The sequence below is a fragment of the Dipodomys merriami genome, unplaced genomic scaffold, assembly GCF_024711535.1.
Source record: "Dipodomys merriami isolate MVZ:Mamm:240054 unplaced genomic scaffold, mDipMer1.0.p SCAF_1069, whole genome shotgun sequence".
In the NCBI taxonomy this organism is placed as follows: Eukaryota; Metazoa; Chordata; class Mammalia; order Rodentia; family Heteromyidae; genus Dipodomys; species Dipodomys merriami.
Genome location: NW_027202348.1, coordinates 6,913 through 22,773, shown reverse-complemented (window position 1 = coordinate 22,773; position 15,861 = coordinate 6,913). Strand labels below are relative to the sequence as shown.

General features: G+C 40.7%; 1 protein-coding gene across 3 annotated transcripts in view; it reads left to right on the top strand.

Moving 5' to 3' along the window:
- Positions 1–14,414, top strand: part of LOC138814832 (endogenous retrovirus group K member 18 Env polyprotein-like) — a 262,321-nt gene extending 247,907 nt beyond the window's left edge. For 2 of the 3 annotated variants that reach the window (XR_011368124.1, XR_011368123.1), the window contains 2 exons: positions 12,373–12,568; positions 13,878–14,414. The gene's annotated coding sequence lies outside the window, so the exon portion shown is untranslated. Of the gene's footprint in view, positions 1–4,073; positions 4,154–5,129; positions 6,655–12,372; positions 12,569–13,877 lie in introns of those variants that run through there. The other variant, XR_011368127.1, reaches the window with a different exon arrangement.
- The last annotated feature ends 1,447 nt before the right edge of the window (positions 14,415–15,861 follow it).

Sequence of the window (15,861 nt, the reverse complement as noted above, 5' to 3'; positions counted from 1 at the left end):
TGAGCTCAGGGTAGGATGTGTTTTTATAGGGGTAGGTTAGATAGAGTTTTATATATACAAGCCATGCAAGGCAGGTTTGGCCTATTTTTCATTGGTTACAATTAGAACCTTTAAATTAATTTGTTCTTTGTGCTCTGCCGAGCTAGGAACTTTATTACCACCACATGGGACCACTTCCTACCACTGGGAAAGTAGGAACAGCCTTGAGCTCAGGGTAGGATGTGTTTTTATAGGGGTAGGTTAGATAGAGTTATATATACAAGCCATGCAAGGCAGGTTTGGCATATTTTTCATTGGTTACAGTTATATGACCTTTAAATTAATTTGTTCTTTATGGTAATATCATATGTAATCATTTGTAATAGGTCAGTCATAGTGGGACCACTCAGCTGTGGTCTTCAATTGGCGGGCTGAAGGCCTTGTTACCAAGGCAAGCAAGCAAGGTTATAGAAGCAAAACTTGGCAGAAACATAGCCTTGACTCACAGAAGCATAGGCAAAACATAATCTTGACTTGGTCAGCATGATCAATACTATCAAAGCTATTGACACTACTTTAGAAATTATTTTTATTATAAGCTCCTAACTGCTCTTTAATGCACCTGGTGATAAGCCTCGGTTGTCAATAGCCTTTTGAAAAGCTGCCAGTTTGGTAAAATTGAGTAAGGGAGCGATGTTCTTTTGCTTTTTTATCAAGGATGGGGAAAGGACAAAAGTTGACTATTGGTCAGCCTTTGTCTGGGGTTTTTCTTTACCAGGAGGTTTTTTCCCTTTATCAATAATTGTGTTTTGTTTTCTGATTTCACAGTTTTGTACCCATGGCTAGTCTTTTCCCAGGGAAAAGGGGGTTCAGGGGAGAAAGTAAATTTCTAAGAGCAGGAGGGACTGAGGCCAGACAACAGAAGAAATTTCTGCCAGTGAATAGTAACTTGGATATTACAGAAAACCAAAGATCTGGTGTTTTAATGCATTAAGCTGTTCACATTGTAATCAAATTATCTGACTTCTCAAAAATGTAAAGGATTATTGCATTATTTTGAAGAAGAACTTTAGTTAATTTTCAAGTTTTTGCTAACACCAAAACTTGATGACTTTTCTTGGGAGTTTAAAACAACTCATTTATGTTTTTACATGATGATGACAGGCAGAAATTTACTGGTAGAACAAACTCCAGAGTTCATTTCATGGGTTTCACAGAGCAAGGGCACCTGGGACTGAGGAATGTCTCTCAAGGCCTTCCACTAAGTGCGGCCATGTGGCCAGTCCCCTGACACAGGAGTCAGGTCATGACAGGAGTCGTCCTGTTCAGGCGAGAATAGGATCTCACTGGGGCATCCAGATGAAGTGGACTCACCCCCTGGACAAAGTCACAGATGCTGACCAGTATCTTAAAAGATAGTTTATTCAATTGATCAGCCAGGGTTAACTCATCTAGGGAATGAGCAGTCCCAAACTCAAATAGCTCAGGGTTTATAAAGGTTAAAAAAATGCATTCTTTTAGAGCAGATTCAAGCAAGGTGGTGTACAGAAGAACTTCGCAGTTATTTTATTTTGCAAGCTCCTAAGTCACAAACATTCCTGAAACAATTAAAACCGTAAGTACTCCTGTAACAATTTCTTGACCTAAAGCAACGGGCAGTTCCTAGTTTTGGGGCCAGGTGTTTTGCTTTTTCAAAACTAGTAATTACAGTAGAAGGAACAGCTAGGGGGTAAATAGGCCTAGTTCTTTCCTCATAACTAGTTGTTCCAGTTCAATCCTGCCTTGCATAGTTTGGCCCTATTCTTAATGAATGAAGTTCCTACAAGAATTGTTTAAGGCTGGGTGCCCGTGGCTCAAACCTGTAATCCTAGCTACTTAGGAGGCTGAGATCTGAGGATCGTGGATCAAAGCCAGCCCGGGCAGGAAAGTCCATGATACTCACATCTCCAATAAACCACTAGAAAACCAGAAGTGGCACTGTGACTCAAGCAGTAGAGCACTTGCCTTGAGCTGAAGAGCTGAGGCATAGCGCCCAAGCCCAGAGTTCAGGACCCCTGACCAAAAAATAAATAAATAAAAATAAATAAATAAATAAAAAATAAAGAATCATTTAAGGAAGGAGCTAAGAAAAAGAAAATACAGCTAAGAACAAAAGGGAGCAGCAGAGATTACTAATCTCCATATCTAATAGTTATAAAAAACATTCAAGTTAAAAAAAAAGATTTCAGCCAGGTGTGGGTGGCTCACAACTGTAATCCTAGCAATTCAGGAGTCTGAGATCTGAGGGTCCTGGTTTGAAGCCAGCCTGAAAAGAAAAGTCTGTGAGGTTCTTTATCTCCAGTTAACCTGCAAAAAGCCAGAACTGGAGGTATAGCTCAAATGGTATAGCACTAGCCTCGAGCAGAAAAAGCTTAAGGAGGGGCTAGGAAGGTGGCTCAGTGGTAGTGCGCTTGTCTTGCATGCATGAGGCCCTGGTTCCATTCCTCAGCATCACATAAGTAAAAAAAGAAAAAAGCCGGAAGTGGTGCTGTGGCTCAAGTGGTAGAGTGCTAGCCTTGATCTGAAGAGCTAAGGGACATTGCTCAGGCCCAGAGTTCAGACCCCATGACTGGACCCAAAACAAAAAACAAAAAAAAACTTAGGGATAGTTCAGTCCCCAGTTGAGTGGGGCTCAGTGTCCCAGCTCTGAGTTCACTCTCCAGTATTGGCACCAAAATAGGAATAATATTAATAATTACTTAAGAAGAAACAGGAAATACTTAGGATGTGGTATATGTTTGAGTCCTGAAGCTCCCTGTTGAGTTGCCTTGTTTCCCTTGTAGTACTGTTGCAGTGGTGTGTGTGTGTGTGTGTGTGTGTGTGTGTGTGTGTGTGTGTGTGTGTGTGTGTGTGTGTGTGTACACAAGTAACCCTATTAGTTATTTTATTGTAACCATTAGGACCCATGAGCAAGAACTATTATAAGAAAACAGAAGTGTTGAACAATACGCTGTAAGCTACAACAGTAGATGGCCAAGCCAGGTGGGCCCCAGGTATCCTTGATTCTGGACTGTGCACAGTTAACCAATCACAGACAGTATTGGCTCCTTGGTTAAACCCCAGAGAAAAAGCTGCTTTGTTCGGGATGCTGCAAGATAGACTGGCCAAGTGAATATCCTGTGTTGAAACAGGGAGAGGCAAGTCAGTAAGGTGAGGGCTATGCAATGCTCTGAAGGAAATGGGCATAAGTGAGAGTACCTGTCTTAAAGGGGCTTGGGGTATTAGTCTTTCCCCACACCACCATCCTAGAATTGTCCCTCAGCTTTTTGTTTAAGGTTAGCACTCTGCTACTTGAGTCACAGCTCCACTTCTGGCTTTTTTGTTGCTTTATTGGAGAAAAGGAGCCTCATTGACTTTTCTGCCTAGGCTGGCTTCAAAGCATGGTCCTCAGATCTCAGCATCCTGATTAGGATTACAAGCATGCGCCATGGGCCCATCTATAATGCTGTTCTTAATGGCAGTGGCAGTCAGACAGGGCCTTCATCCATGTCTTATATGGTCTCATCCTAATAGGTACTGTCCTCAGGCTAGAGTGTAGGGGACTGACTGGAAATCTCAGGCCTGGCCACAGTGACAATTGAGTGAGTTACATTTCTTGAATTTGGATGCAGGCCACCTGCTTTGCTTCTTGGGTTTCTGCTTTCGAGTGCTCTGCTGGACTATACCTGGGGTCTCTGGTGAGACACCTGGGTGAATGTGGGCACTTTTCAGAATGGCTTAGAAGCAGCTCTTGGTGGCTTTGAAGCTTGGCTTTCATTTCTGGCATGACAGTGCATTGGGAAGGTTCTGGATCCAGAGTCAGGCTTAGCTTTGGGCTCAATCTCTGCCACATGCTAGCTCTTTCTTCCATTCCAGATGAGTCACTGTCCATCTTAGGCTGCCCTGTCCTGTCTCCTCCTCATATACCTGTCTCGGACTTGGGGCCAGGGTTCTGATGAAGAAATTCTCTTCAGACAAATAGAGATTCCATGGAAAGAAATTGATCATGTACAGCTGGTTTCTCCACTGGCAGTTGTTCAATTTTATTTCCCTTTCATTTTTCTTCCTCTTCTCAGGGATCACTGCCTATAAGAACTTCATAGCAACTAGACTTAGATGGGTAAATGTAAATTGGAGCTGGCTTCTGAAACTCCAGGTGAGTTTCTTCAGGCTTGGGAGATTTTTCAGAGCCCTACGCACCTAATGCATTTTAGCCTTTATTTTTATTTTTCACCTATATTTTTCTTCTTGTATTACTTCTAGATGCCTTTTATTTTCCCTTAGGACTCAAGCATAATTTTGGTTGCTTTTAGGTGTAATTATAGAAGGCCCAACTCATTTCAGTGACAGGAAGATTTATTATTTCACATAATAATAACCACGGTGGGGCTGGGGGTTTAGCCCAGGGGAAGGGTGCCCGCCTGGCGCGTGTGCAAGGCCCTGGGTTCGGTCCTCAGCCCTGGAAAAAAAAAGAAAAAAAATAATAACCATAGCACAAGGAAGACAGTAGAATTCATTAATTCAGTGGCTCAGTACTGTCTTCTTTTTTTTGTCTTTTGTTTTGTCAGCCATGGGGACTGAACTCTGGGCCTGGGCTTTTTCCCTGAGCAACTCGGCTCAAGGCTAGCACTCTACCACTTTAGCCACAGGGCCACTTCTGATTTTCTGGTGGTTTATTGGAGATAAGAGTTTCACAGGTTTTCCTTCCTGGGCTGGCTTTGAACTATGATCCTCAGATCTCAGCCTCCTGAGTAGCTAGGATTACAGGCCTGAGCCACTGGCACCCAGCCTGTCTTCTTATATTTATATTCCTACCATCTTTTGAATTGACCATACTGGGTATATTCTCCACATGCTAAAGTTCATCATCCCAAGTTGGCTGTTGCAGCACCAGACATCCCATGTAAACACAGAAACCAACAGAATGGATGATGAGACAAAATTAGGATTTGTTTGTAAAGAGGACTGAGAAGTGACCACTGAGGTGGTATCAATCCTTGATGAGAAACATGTACCTTTTCTCTTTTGCTTGACAGGTTAAGAACAAATATCTTGTCATTGCATAATGAGATTACATACTGTTCCCTCAACTATTATTTCCTCATTTTATTTCCTTCTGCTCTCTACACTAGAAGGCCAAACAAGACCACTAGCTATTGTCAGAACTACGTACACCTCATTTGTACCTCCTTGTTCTAGGCAGGCTGAGCCTGTGCCTGAACTACATCCTGCCCATGTGGCCTGCCCTGCAGCTGTAGCATAAGACAAAAACGGCTAGAGTCAACAGTACAAGCAGAGCTTGTTCCCTCCCAAGTATGTATTTTGAAAACAATCTTTTTATTTTTATTGCACGATAAAACAGAAAATATAGCTGGCGCTGTTGGATCATGCTTGTAATCCTAACTCATCAGCAGGCTGAGATTTTAGGATTAAGTTTCAAAGCTAGCTTGGGCAGGAAAGTCTGTGAGTCTCTTCTCTCCAACAAACCATCAAAAAGCCTGAAGTAAAGCGGTGGCTCAAGTGGTAGAGTGCCAGCCTTGAGCGAAACAGCTAAGAGCCAGTGCCCAGTTCTTGAGTTCAAGCCTCAGAACTGGCTCTCCCACTCAGGATCCATCCAGGATCCTGCTTTCCCTTGATCTGTCAGACCTCCTCTGCCTCCTCCAGTCTGTGACATTTCCACTGTCTTTTCTTTAGTATGAGCTTGACACTTTTGAAAAGGGCAGCTACTGATCCTGTGGGAAGCCTCCCAGTGTGACTTGGGTGGGTGTTTTTTTTTTTTTTTTTTTTTTGGCTGGTCCTGGGGCTTGAACTCAGGGCCTGGGTGCTCTCCTTGAGCTAGTTCTAGGCTATCACTCTACCACTTGGAGCCACAGCACCCACTTCTAGTTTTCTGGTGTTCACTGGAGATATGAATGTCACAGACTTTTCTCTCTGGGCTGGCTTTGGACCAACATCATCAGATCTGAGCCTCTTTATTGGCTAGAATTCCATGGGTGAGCCACTGGAACCCAGCTAGGCATATCTTGGTTTATTTGTTTGTTTATGCCTAATTTTATAACTGAATGAGAAAGCTCAGTTATGTCATATCAATTTCTGATGTCTCATTGCCTGGGTGTATCTTTGGCCATCTACTTAAGGTGATCCTTGTCAGTATTTTTCAGGATGAGGCCACTGTTTCTTACATGGTAATTGGCAAATAATCTGAGTCTATAGTTCAATTGCAAAGAGATTTTCTTCAAAGGGTATCTCTGTGCAGGTTCAGCTTAGGAAACAGATGGTTTGAGATGGACATGGGCCAGGTTGGTATTCCAGCAAGATCTTCTGCCTCATCTCTAAATGGCCCAGCTTGTGAAGTGCCTGTGCTTCATCCTCAAGTTCTGTTTGAGAACCTAGCCTGATGTTAGAGATTTGCCTATAAGCTTTTCTGCAAGATAGTTTCCTTCCAAACTGACATTCACAAAGTGAGTTAGGTTTAATATAAGCAACACAAAATGGAACTGGTATCAAGCAGCATTTATTTAGTGTCTCTGTGTATCTGCTACTATGTTAAATCTAAGGAAGGTGAAAGTCGTAGTCTCTGTCCATGAATCCAGCACCTTTTCTTCAAAGTATGATCCTTTGAGCTCCTGTTCTGACACAATTGTTTAACTACATTGGTTTTACAGTTCTCTTTAAATAGCTTTTCACCTGTGACACTCATCTTCAGTGAAACACCAAAAAGAATCTGGAAGTGGAGCTGTGGTTCAAGTGGCTAGGCCCTAGGCTAGAACAAAAAAGCTCAAGAGCAATGCCCAGGCCCTGGGTTCAAGCCCCAGAAATGAGGTAAGAGGAAATTAGCAGCTACTAGATAAAACAGAAGGTTAAGAGGCCAGAGCTAGAGTGGCTCAAGCCTACGATTATAACTACCTAAGGAAATTGAGTCTGAGGATCCGGATTTGAAGCCAATCCAGGCAGACAAATCGAAGACTTATCTCTAAATAACCAGCCTGGGTTCAATTTCATTACCGGACAGAAACAAAAACAAAAAAGTAAACAAAATTTCTGGGGAAGGTTTATTTAGAATGATGGCTCTACTGAAACCACTGAAGCAGTAGAAAACATAGATTCTCTTTTTTTCTCTCCTGTCTCTCTTTTCCTTGTTCTTTTTTTCTTCTTTCTCTCTGCTCTCTTTCTCTCCTAGCACATGCTAGGCAAGACATCTAACCACTGTGTTTGATACCCAGCCACATGTTTGGATTTTTACATAATCCAATTCTCTCCAGGTGCCGGTGGCTCACGCCTGTAATCCTAGCTACTCAAGAAGCTGAGATCCAAGAATCAGGGTTCAAAGCCAGCCCTGGCAGGAAAACCTGTGAAAGTGAAACTCTTATCTCCAATAAACCACCAGAAAACCGCAAGTGGCGCTGTAGCTCAAATGGTAGAGTGCTAGCCTTGAGCTGATTTGCTCAGGGACAATGCCCAGGCCCAGAGTTCAAGCCCCAAGACTGCCAAAAAAAAAAAAATCCAATCTCTTTACCTCCGAAAAGTTCCATTTTCCTTATATTTATAAACTTATACCTTTCTAGCTCCACAACTCCAGACTTCACACATTTACACTACTGAAGGATAAATAATGAGATGCATCTTTTTTAATGAGGGAAGGGGGGCTCATCTTAAAAACCACAAATCAAAGCATCTTACTCGTCTGCTTAGAAACCTACTGCCTTTTCCCATTAAGTTCCATATTAAGAGTTAAAACTATCCTGAGCTGGGCATAGGTGGCTAATGCCTGTAATCCTAGCTACTCAGGAGTCTAATGTTTTGGGATCATAGTTCGAGATGAGCTTGGGCTAGAAAATCTGAGATTCATCTCCAATTAACCACAGAGAGAGAGAGAGAGAGAGAGAGAGAGAGAGAGAGAGAGAGAGAGAGAGAGAGAGAGAGAGAGAGAGAGAGAGAGAGAGAGAGAACAACAACTTTATCCCATCTCATAAGCTGGACGAGCCATGGTGTTCAAGTCCCAGGCCTCCTCTTATTTATCTTTTTGCAAACCTCCTCCCCCTCATTTTTTTGTGCCAGTCCTAGGGCTTAAACTCAGTGTCTGGGCACTGTCCCTGTGCTTCTTTTGCTCAAGGTTAGTGCTCTACCATCTGAGCCACAGCATCACTTCTGGCTTTTTCTGTGTATGTGGTACTGAGGGATCAAACCCAGGGCTTCATGCATGCCAGGCAAGCACTCTACCACTAAGCCACATTACAATCCCCTTGACCCGTTTTTTTGCAGCATTTTTTTCTTTTTCTTTTCTTGGATTACTAAAATTTGTTAAGGCCTTTGCATTTGCTAGTTAGTCCTCCCTCACCTTCTCCTGCCCAATTCATATAACTAAACGTCCTTGCAAACACTTTGCTACTGGCCTGGACAGCCCTGTTCTGCCCATTTGGGCCTTGCCAAGTCAGTGGCTTGGGTAATCCCTGACCTCGGGATAGTTGGGAGGGTACTTAGCACTCAGTACCTGTTGGAGGGTCAGATCTTCAAAAACACAAATGCAGATGTACAATCCCAGTCTCCTTTTCCCAGCTGACATCACTCCAGTGACTATGGTCAGCCAAACTTTAAACCACCCGGTTGGTGCCCAAACTCAATGAACCAGAGCCCAGCCACTTCAGAACAAAGAAGAACCCAGACCCAGAAGTATACCTGGCCAGACCCACCCCACAGGGGGAAGTATTTCCCAGGCATTGGGAGCACATTTTGTAGGCATCTGCAGTGGCTATGTGCTGGCTGGGTGCAAGGTACTCTCTAAGTTGAGGTTGGCAGGAGCAAGGTGCTGGTAAGCCTTGATTGCTGAGAAGGGTAAAGGAGGGAAAAGGCAGCCTGATGGTAGGAATGAGAGACACAAAGCATATGCATTTTGGTTCCTTAAAAATATGAATCCCTTTGGCTTATTTTTTTTAATTTACTGGCATATTTCTCTTTTCCAATTCATCATAAAATACCCAGAAAACTTAGGAAACCATTAAATAATGCAATTTTACTTTCATCTACCTGTTATTTATTTATGTTTGCAGAGAGTAGAGTATCTACATTCCTTCTACTAATAATACTAACAGTATAAACAATATAAACTCTTTGTCTTCCATCCTAACACATTCTAGATGATCTTTTATTTTCTTTTTTGGTCGGTTCTGGGGCCTGAACTCTGGGCTTGGGTGCTGTCCCTCAAGTCTTCAGCGTAGGGCTAGCACTCTACCACTTGAACCACAGTGCCACTTCCGGCTTTTTCTGCTTACGTGGTACTGAGGAATTGAACCCAGGGCCTCATGCATGCAAGGCAAGTACTGTACCTCTGAGCCACCTTGCCAGCCCCTCTAAATGATTTTTACTCATGTAGATTCAAATTTAGATGGTGATGACCAAAGTGTAGAGATTACCATTGTTTCCTGTTTCAGAGTATGTCCTAATCTCATATGAAGTTAAATGAATTACATTTCTACAATGATATATTTTGTATGTATTACATATAATGCATGCATTACACATAGTATACAACACATACACACACACACACACACACACACACACACACGTATTCATACAGCTTAACTCCAAGGTATCTTAAAGTTGCCTTCTGATTTCATGCCTCGTGATTCTTTTTCTCCCCGGTATTTTAATGGCTCCAGGCAACTAGTATCATGTATACCTTTTAGCTTTCTCATGGATTGTTTTTATACCTTTGAACACTCTCTCTGGCATTTTCACCTGTCACAGTCTGATGTACGTCTCATGGCAGGCATTTGCAGATAACTATGGGGCTAATCAGGTTAACATAAATTAGTGAATTGAATTCGAGTGCCAATTTTGAGGTGCAGGAGCATTGCCTAAAAGGACCAGTAGCTATTTGGCATGAAGTAGTCATTAAACAGTGACTATAGAACCTTTGTTGCTAGATCTTTCAGTTTTCAAGGGAAATTGGACACTTGCACTTTTGTATGAAGACTGGTTTTTAAACATGGAACTCATTTAAAAGTTTAGGCACTATTATAGATAAATTAAAAACATCTCTAGGCTAGATTTGACACTCCAAGCTCTAGACATGTGTTTGGTTCTTTGTGTATGAATCATGTCTCCTGATTCAAATGGGTCTTTTCCTTTCTGTTAGCATTTTTGGTATGTATCTTAATTATAGTAGTGTGCTGGTCTTTCTGCCTTAGTTGTTAATATGTTTATAAAATCTGTTTGAAACACATAATGGCTCTTTCCTACATGTAGTCCATCTCTCTATAAAATAGGTTTATACATACCTGTGTGTATGGGTGAAGGAGGGTGAAAGAGAAAGAGAGAGAGCACAAGAGAAGAGGGTAAAGGAAAGGGGAGGAAATACATTTATTCTCTCATGCTATTTGATTCTCCTCTTCTTCTGGAAGGAATTAGATTGGGTAATTGAATTGCTGCTTAAAAGTTGATCTGAGGTGCAGGGAATGTGGTTTAGTGATAGTGCTTGCCTACCATACATGAAAGCCCATTGTTCAGTTCCTCAATACCACATACACAGAAAAATCCAGAAGTGAGGCTGTCTCTCAAGGGTTAGAGTGCGAGCCTTGAGCAAAAAAAGCTCCAGGACAGTGCCTAGGCCTTGAGTTCCAGTTCCAGGACTGGCAAAAAAATGTTAAACTAGGAATTCAATGGATATAGCCAAATGGTGGAGCTCTTCCCTGGTATGTGTGGGGTCCTAAGTTCTATCGCTAGCACTGTAAAAAAAAAAAAAAGTAAATATAAAATATAAGTCAATCGTCATCTCTTTTGTCACATCAAATGTTCCAATACTAACAGAATTTTGGTATATTTATGATGAATATTTTTAATAATAGCAAAAGGCCCAGAATAGTGTTTTATATTTATAATCCTAGACACTCCAGAGAAGGAGATAGGAGGATTAAGGTTTAAGAGCAGACCAAACAAAAAGTTAGTGTTTCAGAGATAGCAAGCATGGTAGTGTATGCCTGTAATCTCAGGTACTTGAGAGGCAGAGGTAAGAAATTCATGGTCTGAGGCTTGCCTAGACAAATTTGGGAAACCCTATCTAAAAAACAAAAGCAAAAGGATTAGGGACATCTTTTATTCCCTAGGGCCACCACTACAAATAGGAAACAAAACCCTAAAAAACTGTTCTGACAGAAATGTTTTTTGATAGATTAAATCTCTGGAAGAGTTTTAGTAGGAAGTGATTACTAAAGATTTTAAAGGATAGTCAGTAAAAGGGGAAATAGATAATGAACCTCCTCACAATGAAAAACTTGCTCAGGGAAAGACTCTAGGAAGACAGGAAAAAAATAAACTATAAAGTAGCATGAAATATTTGCAAGCCATATAGTAGAGGAATTAAATCTCCAATAAACAGTGTTCTCAAGTCTCTGTAGTACATAATGATAAAAGCCAAACCAGAATGATTGGATAATGACCAAAAGATACAAATAAATGTTTCACTAAAGAATATATACTCAGCAAATAAGCATATAAAAGGATGCGTTGGTCCCAACCGTTAGAGGAATGCAATTTAAAATGCTCAGTGAGGTACCAGTACACACCTATCTGAATGGTTCAATCAAAATAGTGACAACACAAGGTTGATCAGAATTCAGGGGAACTTGATTATTCTTACATTGCCACTTGGAAAATGAAGTGATAGTTTACATGGGAAAAGAATAGAGCAATACCTTGTTTTGGGACAGTCCTGTGGATTGAGCTCAGTGCCATGGCACTATCCTTGAGCTTTTTTGCTCAAGGCTAGCGCTCTACCACTTGACCCACAGTGCCAGTTTCCGTGCATGTGGTACTGAGGAATCAAACTCAGGGCTTCATGCATGCTAGGCAAGCTTTCTACTGCTAAGGCACATGTCCAGCCTAACAGTAACATTTAAAACTAAACTGAGTAGCTCAAGAGAAAGCTTTGGTTCCCATAAACACCTATACATAAGGTTTCTGAATCATCTTATTTCTGTGATAGTCCCAAAGTACATTTATACCAAGGACTATTCAGAAACAATAAAAAAAAGTCTTAATACAATAAAAGTGGGTCTGGAGGGACTTAAATGCTGTGTAAAAAATTCTTAACAAGTGGCATGCTATGTAATTTCATCTATATTTCTTGAAGTGAAAAAGGTTCAGTTGAAATCTGTTGAAATCTGAAGATTGGTGGATTCTGCCACAATGAATTATGCTTCAGTTATGGAAGCTGTTACTAGGAGAACCTGGGGGAAGATCTGTGGGATCTTGTCTGTATTAATTTACTAATGTTTCTGCCTGTGACTCTGTGAAAGTGTCAAAAGATTTAGACAAATAATGTATACTAAAAAAGCTGACCTCAATCACGTTTTTCCCTTGGGCTTTCTGATAAAGATGATCCTTGAGTCTCCAGTGATAACTGAAGATGGAAACTGGGAGTCAGTGGAGAATTCTGAGTCTGTGAAGAGTAATGAATCTGTTGACCAACATGCCAATCAAGAAAGTTAATGGAAGCTGTAGTGCCCAGTTGAAAAGACCAGATGTTGGGTCTTCCAGGGACCCTGAGACTTCAGAAGTTCTCCCTTTTCAGGTATTACAGACAGCCACTGACTAGAATCTCTATTTTTTTTTTTTTTTTTTTTTGTGGGTCATGGGGCTTTGAGCTCTGGGCTTGGGCGCTGTCCCTGTGCTCTTCAGCTTAAGGTGAGCACTCTACCACTTGAAACACAGCACCACTTTCGGTTTTTCTAATGGTTTATTGGAGATAAGAGTCTCATGGACTTTCCTGCCTGGGCTGGCTTTGAACTCTGATCTTCAGATCTCAGATACTCAGCCTCCTGAGTAGCTAGGAAAACAGGTGTGAGCCTCTGGTGCCCAGCTAGAATCTCTATAAAATATTGGGATTTAAAAATATTGGGGTTAACCTGGTACCCCTGCCTCAGACCTGTAATCCTAGCTCCTGAGGATGCTTAGGTCCAGATGAAATGCAGATTCAATTTCCAACTAAATTCCAGCAAAATGCTACACTAGAGGTATGGCTCAAGTGGTAGAATGCCAGTCATGAGCAAGCAAAACAAACGTGTGAGGCCCTGGTACAAGGAAAAAGAAGTTGGGGTTAACAGACTCAAGCTCAATGCTAATTTAGGATTGAACTTCTTTACTTGTTTTTACAACCATAAATAATAGTTTTTCAGTTCTATAAATGCCATCAGCAGTGATTACCTTTGCTGCATGGTGCCTACATGATGAAAACATGCAAGTGTCTGTCAGTCAAGCAGTGCATTAAGCAAATATTATTTGGTTCCCCATACTTTGGCTAATAATTAGATAACTTATGTATATTATACTTTTTCATACTTTCTTGTGTCTTCCCTCCCCCGCTCATTTACTGGGACAGTAGGAAACTTTCCAAAGATATATCCCAGGCCAGATGGGGATATTGGAGCAGCTGGGGCAACTCATTGCTCTCCTCAGGCTCAGCTACAGTAGCCACTGTGTGTAAGATCATCAGTCATTTCATTACTGTGTGTGTTTATATTGTTACAAGGGACTTTGTTAATAAATCTCCTTCTACATTTGTTCAAGGGATTTAATTGTTGAAGACAAGTGATCATGAGATAGATGATAGACATCGCAAGTAGAATTGGTAGCATTTTCTTATTAGAATGAAGTCTAGGAATTGCTATAAATGTCTGTTCTTTAGTGATGATGTATCAGAGTTTTTGTATAAAAAATGTTATACTAAGGAGATATTTCCAAGGACTAATAACCCTAATTGTTAAAAATAAACTGTCTTATAGCTATCATGATTTTAGATGCATGGACTTTGATATTACATTTTTGAAATTTAGGTTGTTTAGTTTGGTAATAAAGAGCAACACATTTTGATTTTTCTCTAGGACAAGATACTTCAAATATCATTGAAAAGGCAGAGACTTCCCTTGGGATCCCTAGTCCCAGTGAGATTTCAGCCGAAGTCAAACATGCTGGAGGTCTGTATATGGAAACATTAAGTCCTAGGATACTTTGGATTCAGTAGCTAGCTTGTGCATTTTTGATACTAAGGACATGGGGATATTCTACAGGTGTGGTGTGTTGTCTTGTGAATCCAGCTGCCAGTTAGAGATCTGTGTCTTATAACTGCTCATATCCCTCTACTCTGCATCTGAAGTAATTTCAAGGACTGCTACATATTAAAATTATCTTGTTATATATGTTGAATATAAGAATTGCTTAGCACTTTGTTTGGCAACCAAGACTAGGTGAATTTAAATCTGTCACGACCAAAAAGTATTTTTGTTCATTTAGGGCTATTTTTTGCCTTTTGTTTTTTGTTTGCTTGATTGTTTTTCTGCCTTTTGTTTTCTGATAACTGGGAATTGAACCCAGGATGTTGCACTAGCTAGGCAAGTGTTTTGCCATTGAGCTGAGGTACATTCTAGACTTTTTTCTTTCTTTTTTTTTTTTTTTTTTTTTTTGCATTTTCTTGATCTACTGAGGGGCGTCTGAGTTGGTTCCATATCTTAGCTATGGTAAATAATGCTGCAGTAAACATAGTTGTGCTGGTAGCTTTAGGATGGTCTTGTTTGTGATTATTTGAGTATATGCCCAAAAATAGGATTGCTGGGTCATAGGGGAGCTCTATGTAGTCTTTTGAGGAACCTCTATACTACTTTCCAAAGTGGTTGAACAAGTTTACACTCCCACTAACAATGCAGTAGGGTTCTGCACATGGATCCCCTCCAGCATCTGTTGTTATTAGAGTTCTTTATTCTAGCCATTCTAACTGGGGTGAGGTAGTATCTCAATGTTGTTTTGATTTGCCTTTTTTTTTCATGGCTACGGTGGTTGAGCATTTCTTCATGTGTCTATTGGCCATTCTTATTTCCTCTTCAGAGAAGTTTCTCTTTAAGTCTTTAGCCCACTTATTTATTGGGCAGTTGTTTCTTTGAGGATTTGTTGTTGGAGGATTTGATTTTTTGAGTTCCAGGTATGTTTTAGATATGAGACCCTTATCTGTTGTATGGCTAGTGAAGTACTTCTCCCAATCGGTGGGCTTTCTATTGATCTTGCTAACTATGTCCTTTGCCATGCAAGAAGCTCTGCAATTTCATGCAATCCTATTTGTCCAATCTTTCTTTGCTTTGTTGTGTTTCTGGGTCTCTTTTAAGAAAAATTTGGCCTGTGCCAAGGTTTATTCTTGAAAGTTTGTAATGATCAAAAGGAAACCTGCACTTCTAATCCATATGGAAAAGTTTTGAAGACCAGTCTGTTTTCTTCATCTCTCATAGCCCTTATTGTTTCTCATTTAATACTCTTTACTCATCTCTATCATTTTTTTTCTAGAAGCAGATTTATTCTACCTGTCTTTCTCCATCTTCAGAGTTATATTGCGTCTTGGCATACACCTATCAGATACTAATAGGTTCCACTATCACTACTTGTGAATACCTAAGAGAGAACTGGATTGACCTACTTTCAGGTCCATAGTGCATGGGTCAGTAGAATGGAGAGATAACTTCATCGGACATGGCAAATTACTCCATATATGAGGCACTGTCCTTAATGATGCTTGCATAAGTGAGTCTACTTTGTCTGTGACTAACACACTATGTGTTTAAAAATGAATTTATTTTTCTCCCTGAAGAACTCTACAAATAGAGTATTGCATGTTATTTTGGTGAATGTAGGGTCCTGGTATCTTCACTTTTATTTGTTGGGTTCTTTATAATTTTGTAATTGTTGTCAGATCATGCTGTGAGTGCAGGTATGGTATTCTCAAACAGATAAGCTCAAATTCAGGAGTTACAGAGACAGGAAGTTTCATTTCTCCTCATGCTCCCAGCAGCTAGAATGGTTTAATGTCTAACTCTGATGCTTTGA